Source organism: Musa acuminata, unplaced genomic scaffold, assembly GCF_036884655.1.
Source record: "Musa acuminata AAA Group cultivar baxijiao unplaced genomic scaffold, Cavendish_Baxijiao_AAA HiC_scaffold_435, whole genome shotgun sequence".
NCBI classification, from domain to species: domain Eukaryota; kingdom Viridiplantae; phylum Streptophyta; class Magnoliopsida; order Zingiberales; family Musaceae; genus Musa; species Musa acuminata.
The window spans coordinates 92,566-105,148 of NW_027020682.1; positions in this window are offsets into that span (position 1 = coordinate 92,566).

The following is a 12,583-nucleotide window of genomic DNA, read 5'->3' on the forward strand; positions in this document are numbered from 1 at the left end:
CGCTAAACTGGCAGAAGACAGACTGTAGCTTACAAGTGCGCAGCGCATACAAAGAGGAAGGCAGTGATCACGTCACTTACTCGGCCGGGCCTGAAGCTTTTGAGTTGGAAGAAGGACTCGCATTTCTTTACTGCAAAGAAAATGACCCTAAAGAAACGGGTTTGTTGTTGAAGTTGCTTATCCTCCTAGCACAAGCGCATTGATCTGTCCTTTTTGCTTGCTTCCTTTCAAAGGGGAACTCAGTATTAAGCTAATGTTCACTATTATGGGGGACATGAACAAACTCACTCACTCCATCCCCATCTAGGAAAGCAGCTAGTCTTTGAGCTGCCCACTCCATCCCCATCTAGGAAAGCAGCTAGTCTTTGAGCTGCCCACGTAGCGGTAAGTAATATATGCTCGTTCATCATATAGGAGAATTCATGTAAACTCTTTAGTTGGATATAGGATAATTCATGTAAACTCTTTCTTTTTTCGCTACCAGTAAAAGGAGAAAAGTAGACGGATAATTCATGTAAACTCTTTCTTTTTTCGCCACCAGTAAAAGTAGACGGATAATTCATGTAATATCTATAAGAGATCAATCAATCAATCATATATATTGGAGCTAGATCAGTTCCCGATGAACAAGTAAGCATTGCCTCAAGTAAAATAGAGTAAGACCAGAAAGATGAGAAAACGAAATAAGTAAATGTTAACTCTCTTCTTTCCTCAATGGAGAAAATAGAAAGTAGTGAATCACTGGCTTTGGTGGAGCTCTGAAGACTGGCAGACTATAGAGTATCCCCCTCTCTATCATAAGGGCCATATTCCAGGTGTCAAAATGCTTCTCATCAGCTTTCTTCCAATCCGATCTTCTCTTGATGCCTAAACCCCTATTCTTGGGATTCCTTCCAAACGTTGTCCTTTGATTTAGTAAGTGAAATGAGAAGAGAAAAGGAAAAGCGCCTCCAAAAGAAGGAGCTGAAAGCCTTAGGAGTTTCCCTGCTGCTCTTAGCGCCAGCGCCGAGGGCCGTAAGCCGGGACTACTTGATTGGATCTTTCCTTCTCAATTCAAGGGAAAGAAAGTGTACGATGAATTTGCGTAAGGCCTTCCTTCTTTGATGGAATAGGCTTCCACCGTAAAAGCCTAGGTCTTCTCCACTCGGTCAATAAGGTCTTGAAGGCCCTTTCAGCTTCTTGCTTCCACTTCAATCAAATAAGTTGACTTCCACTTGAATCTGTGTTGGCAGTTGCTCAGTACCCTTTTCTTTATTCCCTCTGGCGATAAGAGCTTAGTAACGTATAGAAAACTCAGTATGTCGGGGGTATGTATTTTCTTTATTCCCTCCTTAGCCCTGCCCTGCCATTACTAGTAAGTCAGTATTGATTCCTATGGTTCCATTTCTTACTAGTAAGTCAGTATTGATTTCTATGGTTCCATTTCTTCTTGGAAATCTGGGTTTACTGCTTCCTTTACTTATAATGGCACATTTCTTTATGAGTTATAAGTGATAGAGAGAAAATCCAATATGACACTCTCAATCAGGGTTCTTCAGAGCCCCAGATCCTTATTCTACTCCTTCAGCCTCTTATCCTGATTTCCAATCCAGTTTCTTCTCTCATGACATCTGCTCCATCTTATGCCTCTGATCCTACTTATTCTCTTGTCGATGATTTTCTATGGGCTTGTTATTAATATCGGACTAACGCGCTTTTAACTCAACTCACTGACGCTCGAACACAAAAATGAGGATTTGTAGTTGCTTGGAGGCGCTCCAAATGAACACTTTATCCTCATACCATTTCTGTCACTGATGGATTGAATTCCTTAGTGCTGTTTCTATTACTACTAGACTAATATCCGTTTGAGAGCTCCACTAAGCTTAGAGAAAGTCAAGTCAGACTAAAGGCTGGGGGGCAAGCACTAAGGTGCAGTAGAACAAGGCTCAAGTGGGTAGTGGCAGGGTGAAAACCAGACTTCGGGTAAGGAGAGAAATACTAAAACAGCCAAGGGAAGGTCCCGCTCCTGATACACGCACCGGGTATTTGACTATTGGGTTTAGCTCCATTGACTCCGCCTTTGATTAAGATTTGTCGCGGAAAAACACATATATGGAATTGCACCCCTACCGGCCTCAATGCTGTATAGTTCGATTGTTAGGCTTACTGCCCCAGATTGCGTTCTGTATCTCCGCTTTCACTCCTGAAAATAGAACTCCCATTCTGACTTTCCAAACTTGAAGTATCCCCGGAACTTGAATTCTTATGTTCGATTGCCAGCCTTATTGGTGGTAGTTAGCATAAAACTTTCCTCGTTAGCTCTTCGTCCCTTAGTTATAGGCTCCCGATCATAGCTCGAATTCTGTAGTTGTAACTAAACTGCCAAGTATAGACAAGTAGGTAAGTCCGCATTAGACCAATAACAACAACAACAGTATAAGTATACAATAACAACAACAGTATCAGTATATAAGTAATAAGCATAGGAACTTAACTCGCCAAGCACGAGACTGCTCCTAAGAATATCGCTACTACTGAAAAGACTGCCACTCTTTGATATTGGCCTGTCACTACCAACGAAAACTCTCTTCAAATACCTTTCTCTAAACCTACCTATCCTTCCCTAGTGCTAGTGCTATCAAGTATCTTATTGCCAACCAGAAACTAGTGCTGTTTCTAGAAAGTAGTAAATACAGAACGAACTTCAGTAGTAACAGACTGCGACTAGTGCTTCTAAGACCAGACCTCTGGTGCTGCTAACTAGCAATTGAACCACTGATCAAAAGAATGGAACTGTTGACTTATAGTCCTTAGTGCACGCCCCTGGGCCTGCCACTACTTAATCTAAGCCCACCTCTACTGTATTGAAGTATTCCCGTACAGCTTTTCGTTCTACCTATCCGGATTTGCTTTCTGTAACACTGGGCACTGATCCTTACTTGGTGCCACCCGCCTAAAAATGCTATGATCGATTGCAAGCCTACTCTTCCTCTATCTCATTCTCACTATCCGGTCCCCTATTCCTTAACTAATGAACCCAACCCTCGCTTCTTATGTCACTATATTAGAATAATCAAAAGCATTAGAAGTACTCACTGCAGAGTTAAAGCAAAGGAAGTAAGGCTGCTGCTAGGCATGTTAGTTTCAAAGCAATGATCCGTATCCGCAGTTTTCTTTTCAATAAAAGCAAGGTAGGGTATAGCCTTGTTCTCAGTAGTGTTATTCCCAGCAAGTGGAGATGAGCCCTCTATAAGTAATAGTTTGGTTCGTTCTTGTGCTTATGCGTTTGATTACCTCCGATCTCTTAGATGAAGGAGTGTTAGAGACAACCGCGGCAGTGAGGTCAGTGATGTCCGTTTTTGAAATAGTAGTCGCAGGCTAGGAGACAGGAATATAGGATTTTACTCAAGGGCGGACTAGTATAAAGAAGGGACAGTCTCATAAGCAATAAAGTGAGCTTTCATGTTCAGAGCAGTGCGAGATAATTCCAGTTTGGTAAGAAGTTAAGCCTTTCCGCTAGTAAAGTAAGCCTAAAACAAAGAAAAGTCAGATCTGTAGTGTCGGTGAGCAAGGGCGGAACTCACCTCCTGAGTATAAGAATCAAAAGAACGAGTTTCATCCTGCATTCTAAGTTTACAGTTCTCAAGTAGTAAGTTGGTTTCCGACTTATTAGCTTAATGCTTGGAAGCGCTCGTTGCTTTCTTTTTATCAGCAGTTCGGTTCCTGGAGTTAATAGTGAAAGGAAAGCCCCGCGTCCGGGTTAAAGTGTCTCGTTGCTGGTAGGTCCATTCTTTGGCTTATGGGCTTAGGTCTGCTACTTCTGGGCGTCGGTCTGTTGGTAGAACAGCTCATTCTCATTTCATTAGTCAAGTTGCAAACCACTCATTCTCATCAGATCAACCACATCAGTCTCATCAGATCAACCACATCAGCATATGTAACGAAACTACTAAACTATATTGCATTGCTTGTATCAAGGCACGAAGCTACCCCACAGTATTGCTTGTATCAAGGCACGAAGCTACCCCACAGTATTGCTTGTATCAAGGCGAAGGGAGGTCAACTCTTGTATTTGTTTATAACAAACAGAATCGGAGCAGACCCACTATATTACTCTGGGCGTACTAATTCTCTTACTTGACTCTTGCTTTTGAACCAATGAACTGACTTTGGAATCTATTTATTCTCTGACTTTGCTTCGGAACCAATGAACTGACTTTGGAATCTATTTATTCTCTGACTTTGCTTCGGAACCAATTATTATATAACAATTCATTATATTACAATTATTCTCTGACTTTGCTCTGGAAACAATTCTGCTATTACTTGGCAACCAATGATTCTATTACTTACTTAGTTGTAAGTTGCTTGTACTTACGGAGTTTCTTTCCTGTGTTTGCCCACCTTGCATAGATATAGAGAACATCTATTCTTGTGAGCAGTGGTTCCATTGTGCATCGACCACAGACGAGGGCACGGGCAACTGGGCTGGAGGTCGGGATGCCAAGATTCAAGGTACAGTTAGGTAAGAAGGGGGAAGGTAACTTAGTCCTCAATAAAGCAAGGTCAGCGTCAGCTGCTGGCTCATTCTGTCAGTAAGTAGAACAATTCTGATTCTTCAAATAGCTAAGCGCATTCTTCGAGTAACATAACCAATTCTCATATGTGGGCGGCGCACCTCAGTCTTTTCGTAGCACCATTCATTCAGTGAGCGATCATTCAACTCTTCTTCAAGTGTGGGGAACCCCATAGTCTTCGGGTTCTTGGGCGAAACAACACGCATTGGGCTCCGTCTTCGTTCGGTCGTGCATCGATGGTCCCCGGGCTTAGAAGGCTTTCAGCTCCTCGTTCATTGTTCGTTCGGTCGTGCACAAGAGCTATCGTTCAATGAAAAACAATATCGGTTTTTGGATCACAAAAGACAAATAACTTGCTGTTTTTGGACCACTTTAGCTAATTAACATAGAAAGACATTTTATTATACACTAATTTCATAAGGCATTGAAGTAATAGATATCGAAATGAAAGCAAGGGTCCGAAGGAGCTGTTTGTCAGTATAGAGATTCTTTTGGGTAGTTTGTTTCAATCTGGTAGTTAGCAGGGGTGGAGTGAAAACAAGGGAATGGGAATGCAATAGGCAACTTGTTTACTCGCTACCGCCATAAACACATCAGAAGTTATAACACATACGGAACAACTACCTTATTCGTTTTTTCTTATGACAGTTGCCTTTTTGTAGTAGCTTGGCCAGGTATCCCACTCGAAAAAGAAACAGATCTTATACTACCCATAGGCAGAAGAAGTAAGCAAGCTCTTATAGGCGGGAGAGAGGGATCCTCCTATAGTCCGCTCTTATAGGCGGGAGAAAGGGATCCGTCAAAGGGTTCTAATTTCTAAATGAGAAGAAAACAACAACAATAACATAGAGAATTTGGAAATCAATGTGAAATCAAAGTAGGTGATTGAGAAAGTAGCTGGTGTGAAATCAAAGTAGGTGAGAAAGTTGCTGATGTGAAAGTAGGTGATTGAGAAAGTAGCAGGAAGACATGGGAATAAGGGTATCATTTGAAAAGCCTAGACAAACAAGATATGCCCTATTTGCAAGATGGAACACCTGTTTATATGGTCTGAAACCCATTAGGAGTACCATCACGAATGAATGTGGGACAGATATGGGAATGCGAGCTCTGGTTAGCGGGGTATCTGCTAAAGATACATTATGGAATAGCACCTTTTCGGGGTATCTGCTAAAGATGCATTATGGAATAGCACCTTTTGATGAGAGAGAAGAGCCAGAGGCTTAGAGAAACACCCAAGAGAGAAGAGCCAGAGGCTTAGAGAAACCCAAGAGAGAAGAGCCAGAGGCTTAGAGAAACCCAACAAGTGTTTTCCTTATTTGGATTTCTGAAGCTAGTAAGCAAACAAATAATCCATGGTTTAACCCAACTATCTGGGAAAAGCATAATTCTTTTATGTAAGAACAGGTTGTTCCAAAGGATTTCCATATTCTATAAGGAACAGTGCTCTATTTCTCTTAAGGAATAAAGTGCTATATTTCTCTTTCATTTAGTAATTCATAAAGTAGATGAGAAAATCCAATCCATGGACGTGGACATTATGCACTTGTTACTCCTTAGAGGAAGAGCGAAGCAAAGGGTACAACGAGTAGGATAAATGGAAGTTTGGGCTCTATAGGGATTTGGTCTTGCTCATATTTCACAAGAGATGCTTACTTATAAATCATATCATATTTTAGCTCATTCATAAATAAGTACTTGGTGCTACGGTCATTGGAGGAATAGTATATAATCCCGAAGATGCTCCCTTTTCGATTGCTCGTTCTAGAACTTATCTCTTTATAGCTATATTACAGAAGAATTTCCTTGTATCTGAGAAGAACTTACTTATTTATAGGAAGGCTAAATTCATCATAATATCGATTCTAGGATTGACCGGTATAAACATCAACAACTTCGAATTGGACTAGTTTTTCCTCACTCAACAAATGAAGGCCGAACTCAACTAAGGGCCAACCAAACCTAATTTGACCTAATAGAGAGATTGTTGGGGAGGTGACAAAGCCCTATACCATATAATTAGAAGACCTATAAACCGGTATAAGACCAATAAACCAGAAAAAGATGGATTGTTTTGCTCTGGGCCCATACAAAAATAAGTGGAATTTATGCTTGTGGAATTTCTCGAGTGATTGGAGCTGATAAAGAAAGAAGATCCGAAATCATGTGAACAATGTGGGGTGGAATGGAATTAGTGGATTCTCTGATACGAAGATCTCAAATAAATAGGGATACGCATGTCCTCATGTGTTGTATTTGAAACGTATTCCTAGTAATATCTAGAATCTTTAAGAGAAAAACAAACCCCTTAAGCAATTAGAAGGCATATAGACTCGACTTGAACGGAAACTGGTCATTCTTATTATCTATCTTCTTTACCTTCCTAAGATCCTTACTCTCCTCTTTGAGTAGTAACTTGTCTATGCCCCATAACTCTACTTTAGAACAGAAACATCTGCTCTTGCTTCTTTTTCTTCTTCCTCGACCTCAACTCGAACAGAACTAGAACTGTTTTAAGCCTCTGATCCTTCTCCTTATCCTTTAGATTATATAGCGGATTCTCAGGATTCTTCTCTTGTCGCGACGTGAATGAAATCTCTCTATTGCACCACCGCTTCGATATAAGGCTATTAACCAAACACCGCTTACTTGAAGTAGCTCCATTATCGCAAATACAGTTTTCGTTTCTTTTTGACTTGGTATAGATTTATTTGAGTAAGCTAACACTCCACAAAGGATTGAATCTCTCTCGTATGATTGACACCTCGCTGCAAACCCTGTATTGACTTTCTTTCGCTTCCAAGTAAGTAAGATCTTATGCCCCACCCAAAGAACAAACGAAACTATCCTTTCGCACAGCTCGCACAGCTTATACAGCAGATTCTGGGCATTCGGCTTCTATATATCTGAGTCTTGCTCCCGAGCACATAACAAGTAATAGATATGTTATAATACGAGGAAACATGAGTACATAATAACTGGGCCAAGCAACATAGTTAGTTGCGCGGCAGCAACCAATTCCAGAGTTTCATTAAATACCTTATCCGGCTTGTCTGCGCCTTAGTATACTTACCCTATTCTTAGTCACTTAGGGAATGCGCTACATCGTACCTTATCTAATACTTGATAGGAGTTTCTAAAGTTGGAAGTGACTCGCCACTCAGTTACTTGTCAGTGAATTAGTTTCATCGACCAGAGCCTATCTATCAGTTATAGGTAGGGCAGGATCTAAAGCTACAGATGGAAAAAAGTATACTCGAGAAGCAAAAGAAGGAAAGGAAGCTATTTTGTATCTCTTTTCTCTACAGCTGAAGTGAAGGGAGGTGTGGAACTAATTAATATACTCCGGTTGGTAACTTGACAGATTGTCCCGAGGAAGGAAGATCATCTAGCTAATCTCACTCTGGCAACCGAGCACATAGCAAGTAATAAAGTAACTATAAGCGGGTAACAATAGTCTACTTCCGTATCGTATCCTTCTGCTCTAGTTTCATCCTGAGTTGAGAAGGCTTAATAGTAAGGCTTTGTTGGGTCAGAAAGGGAAGTTGAGTCTTCAGTAGTCCTGGTCTGGTCGCATTCCTACTTTCTTTTTGGTTTGTTTGGTGTGTCAATGCCCTTTCTTTTGCTTGTTGATTCTAAGAGTGTGTCAATGCCCTTTCTTTTGCTTGTTGATTCTAAGAAGTTCATTCGCGTGTGCTCGTTTCGGTTAGAAGACAGACCCATCCCTTGGGCAGCGTCTTGGGCTGGTGTTTTAGCTTGGATATCGGTGGATCAATAGTGACGGAACTCCTTAAACCTTGATTGATAGGCTCTTTGAGTGTTGGCGGATTGGGTTGACGGCAGGGATGCTACAGCTGTCTTTACCTTTATTTCCAGGTGCAGACTCGGTTGCCACTAGAGGATAGAGGTAGACCCATCCTATAGATAGAATGTTTCCAATTACAGAGAGTTTGTGTTCTCCCAGGAAGAAAAACAAAGTGATATGAAAAAAGAAAGTGAATCAGGCAGAGAACGGCCGGTGGGTGGCTCGGCTCCTTTGGAAGGCATTTAGTTGACTATGAAATAATGAAATAAAGAAAAGGGCTATTCGGGGGCGAGCCTATTGTTTCATGAAATAAAGAAAAGGGCTATTCGGGGGCGAGCCTATTGAATCTAACATGAATGGGGCTTGGAGACGGCAATAAAGAATTGAGCATCTTAGGAGTAAGATCAAGGATGTTTAAAGAAACGTCGGCTGTAAGGTCGGCTCTCGATGATAGCTAACGAAGACCGGGGCCCGCAAGGCAGAGTTGTTGAATCGCACCTATTCCTCGGTCGATATGATATCTCTTTGAGTAAACACTTCCGATCTGTCAGTCCATGGGGAGTTACCCTTGTGCTCATATGAAATAAATAGATAAATCGAGAATAGCTTCAAAGAAGAAAGAAGAGCATTAAAAGAAGGGATCAAAAAAGGGACTATAACTGGGGAATCTCTTTCATTCGAATTCTATTCTATATCGTGGGAGTTAGGCTGGGATCCGGCCCGAGTTCACGGGTTCTTTTTAGAAGGCAGTGAGTGAGCAAAAGAATAAGGCCTACTGAGAATACCCCTTCCTAATTCCGTTAAGATGTTTAAGTTAGGATATTAGATTATATGTAAGTAGGATATTCGATTCTATTAAGATGTTTAAGTTAGGATATGAGATTCAGTTAAGATGTTTGTAATAACTTGACGTTGTTAGCTTCTTTCCTAACATGTAGCTATTCGGCTAGGAAGTCTGTTCTACTTCTCGTCCTAAGATGCACACTAGATGGGGGATTTTCGCTCTTCTGTCTGACTTGGATTCCTGTGCTACACAAATTCCCTCTGAACAGAAATGGGATCTCTGCCTTCAATGCACGATAGGCTTGCTATGCGATATCCTTTAGGGGGCCGACTCGACTCTAGATAGCTTTTGGAATCAATTGGAATCCTTTCCTTTACGCCAAGTGGAAGAAATCCCACCTCCACCTGTCCATTAGTTCAAGGGCAAAGGGATCCAAGAGAAAATGGACAATACCGATTCGGAATCAACAGTAAAGGAATAAGTCCTGCTTGGATAATAGGCTTATCCTCCCTTTTATGGTATGAGGAAAGAAAAGCGAAAAGTATCCGTGTAATCAAGGCCAGGGCGTTGGTGAAAGCCCATTTAGACTGGACGAGGTTGATCTCTTTCAATGGAGCCAGCGGAATGTCGTTTCATCCTTCAAAACCACTTTTCGCCGACAACATTATGATTGGGTATAGCAGAGCTCCGCTTTTTTTCTTGTTGCGCGCAAGAGCTGTTAATTCCTAAACCATGGCCCCATTGGGTGCCCTTTAGAGCCTTAGTTTCATTGGAAGGCTCCTTAAAATGGGTTGTTTGGTGTTTGCTTTGGTAGTATGATGTATACGTTTTCATAAATGGTTTTTTCGCGGGGGTATTCTTCGCGCGGGTATTCATTGAATGAGTGCGTGTGGGTAAAGGATGCGGCCCATCTTGCTTGGTTGAATGAGTGCGTGTGGGTAAAGGATGTGGCCCATCTTGCTTGGGAAGTAGGTGGATCGGCCAAGGCATAGTTTGGTGGCTGTGGAAGGATAACCCTGCGAGTAAGCTGTGGTTAAGGGTTCTGATTGAGCTAGAGTAGAAGGTGAGTTTTGAAGGTCTTTGATGATCTCCCATTGGGGAAGGCTCGAAAGCCATATCAAGGTCCACCCACTTAGCATCTCCCTCATTGCATCTTTTAGCAAAGGATTCTACTGGACCGGAAGGACTGGGATGAGACTTTACTTATTACATGGCGAGAATCCGGATCAACCAAGTGTCGTACGCCCGACCCAGGCCTTACTTAAATAGGGAGTGGGGAAGGCCCCAATAAGATCAATAAATTAGTGATAGCTGAACTAACTGAACCTATTAAGGAGATCCGTTTGAAACAATCGCTAAATGGGAACACCATTCGGATATTTGGTTTAGCTGGCCGATCTTATAAACCTCGTAATAGGTGAGCCTCCCTCTATAAGGAAGGTTAGGTTCCTTAGGTCTTTGTACAAGCCAATAGATAGGTCTGTCTTTGTACAAGCCAATAGATGGAGTGCTGGTGCTCACGCTTCACTTACCTAGAAGAGCTTTTCCGCAAGACCTTTTCCCCATATAGATGCTGAGGCCTCTTGGCGCCTAGTATTGTGACACGCCTGACGAGCGTTGCTCTTTATATTCGGGCGAGCTAGCCTATTGAAAGAAACGAATTCAGAACTCATCCTGCTTATAGATTCTCTAAGGACTCTGACTCCAATAGATCCTATACTGACTCTTACTCCATAGGGACTTTGACAACTTTAAGAATACTTAGAGCCACTGCGATTGAGCCTACAGACCGTCAATAGAGGAACCTCCTTAGGGAATTGATCCAAACCATAAACTAAAGCTCTTAGAAGGAAAAAGAACTACCTCATCAAGAGCAATAGCATGAGAGAGACTTCCTGCCCCAAAACGAAGTAAGAAAAAAACGATTAGAGCATTACCCGCTCCAGCAGATAGGACGACCTACTCCAACATTGAAATAGACTTGATTTGCCAATCACTGGAATCCGAATAAGGAATATACTATATACTATATCAACTGGTACAACGAGTACAGCTGAACTACCCAGATATGCTTCTTGCTCTTTCATCAAGCAACGGATTTATGGCTTTCATGAGCGGAAGGGTGAGAGTAGATCAGTATTGTATTGTACTGCAAGGGTGGTCGAAGATCAGGATTCCATCCATTCCGTTTGTTTTTGATCCGGATCATTCACTCAGCTAAAGCTCTGAGCCTAAGGCGCTACGCGCTATGAATTGCCTTGCTTCTTTCTCGTGTAATACTGACTTGAACCCATGGCCAACTATGTAAGAATAATCCGCTCGTGATCGAAATCTAATTAGATAGTGTTCCCATGGATAATCATAAGCGTGATCCATCCACCGTATGCTACTCCGACTTTGTTGAATGAAAAAGAGTTTCGAAAGACTTATGCCTTTATCCTAGAACCGGAATATCTCACTAAAACCTCGGCCAAACCGAACCGAGCCAAGCCAACCTTGTGGCCCTATCCCTGTACGATCTCTTCGCTACCGATTGAAAAAGTTATTAAGCAAAAAAAGCTGCGATCAAACTACGCTCCTCTTTGAGAAACCCCGCAGCGCAGGTGTCGACTGGGGGAATATATCGCTCAACGGGGCCAAGAGGGAGAGCAAGCCCTTCCTTATGAAGCGGAAAGAGGTCGAGATGCGGTGTCTACTCATGAACATCGGCGAGGAGACGCTGTGCATACTTTCACCCTTGTCATTTCTCTATATCTATATGATTCCAGTCAAGAGGTGTGGGCCTTGCCATGCATATAAGTAGGCAGGGAAAGGGGAAGGTTGGCGGTTGGGTCCCCTTATTATATTCTAACCGAAAGCACTACCGTGTAGTCCAATTAAGATTCTTAAATGAAGTGCAACCTATAAGAGAACGACAGAATCATAGTCCATCACAAAGCCAGGAAAGGAAAGACTACTGCCAATACGACTATTCCAGGAAAGGAAAGACTACTGCCAATACGACTATTCCAGCTTTCTTTCCGGCTTGACTATTCTATTCCATACATACGTGTGACCGTAGGAGAATTTGACCTGTTGACTTTGGCCAGAGCATAAGAGCTAATAGACCAGAGCGGTGCTTTCCCGATTTCGATAGCTAATACGACGAGAAGGCTCTGACAAGACCATAACCCCATTAAGTATTAAGAGAAGGAAGAAAAGCAATCCGCCCAGGGAGACTCTGTAGACCGTTAGACTCGTGCTTCTGTTGGCTGTTGGGAAGTACTGCGTTTCACTTATCAAAACAGAGGAGAAGAAGTAATAGGAGTTATCAGAGAATAAATACCTTTGAAAGAGAGGTCGGGCGCTAGTGTTTTTCTATAGCCATTAGTCTTGAAATACGGGCCAAGCAACGGGCCAGAGGAATGGTATGATAGTTTCCAGCTGCAATCGGGT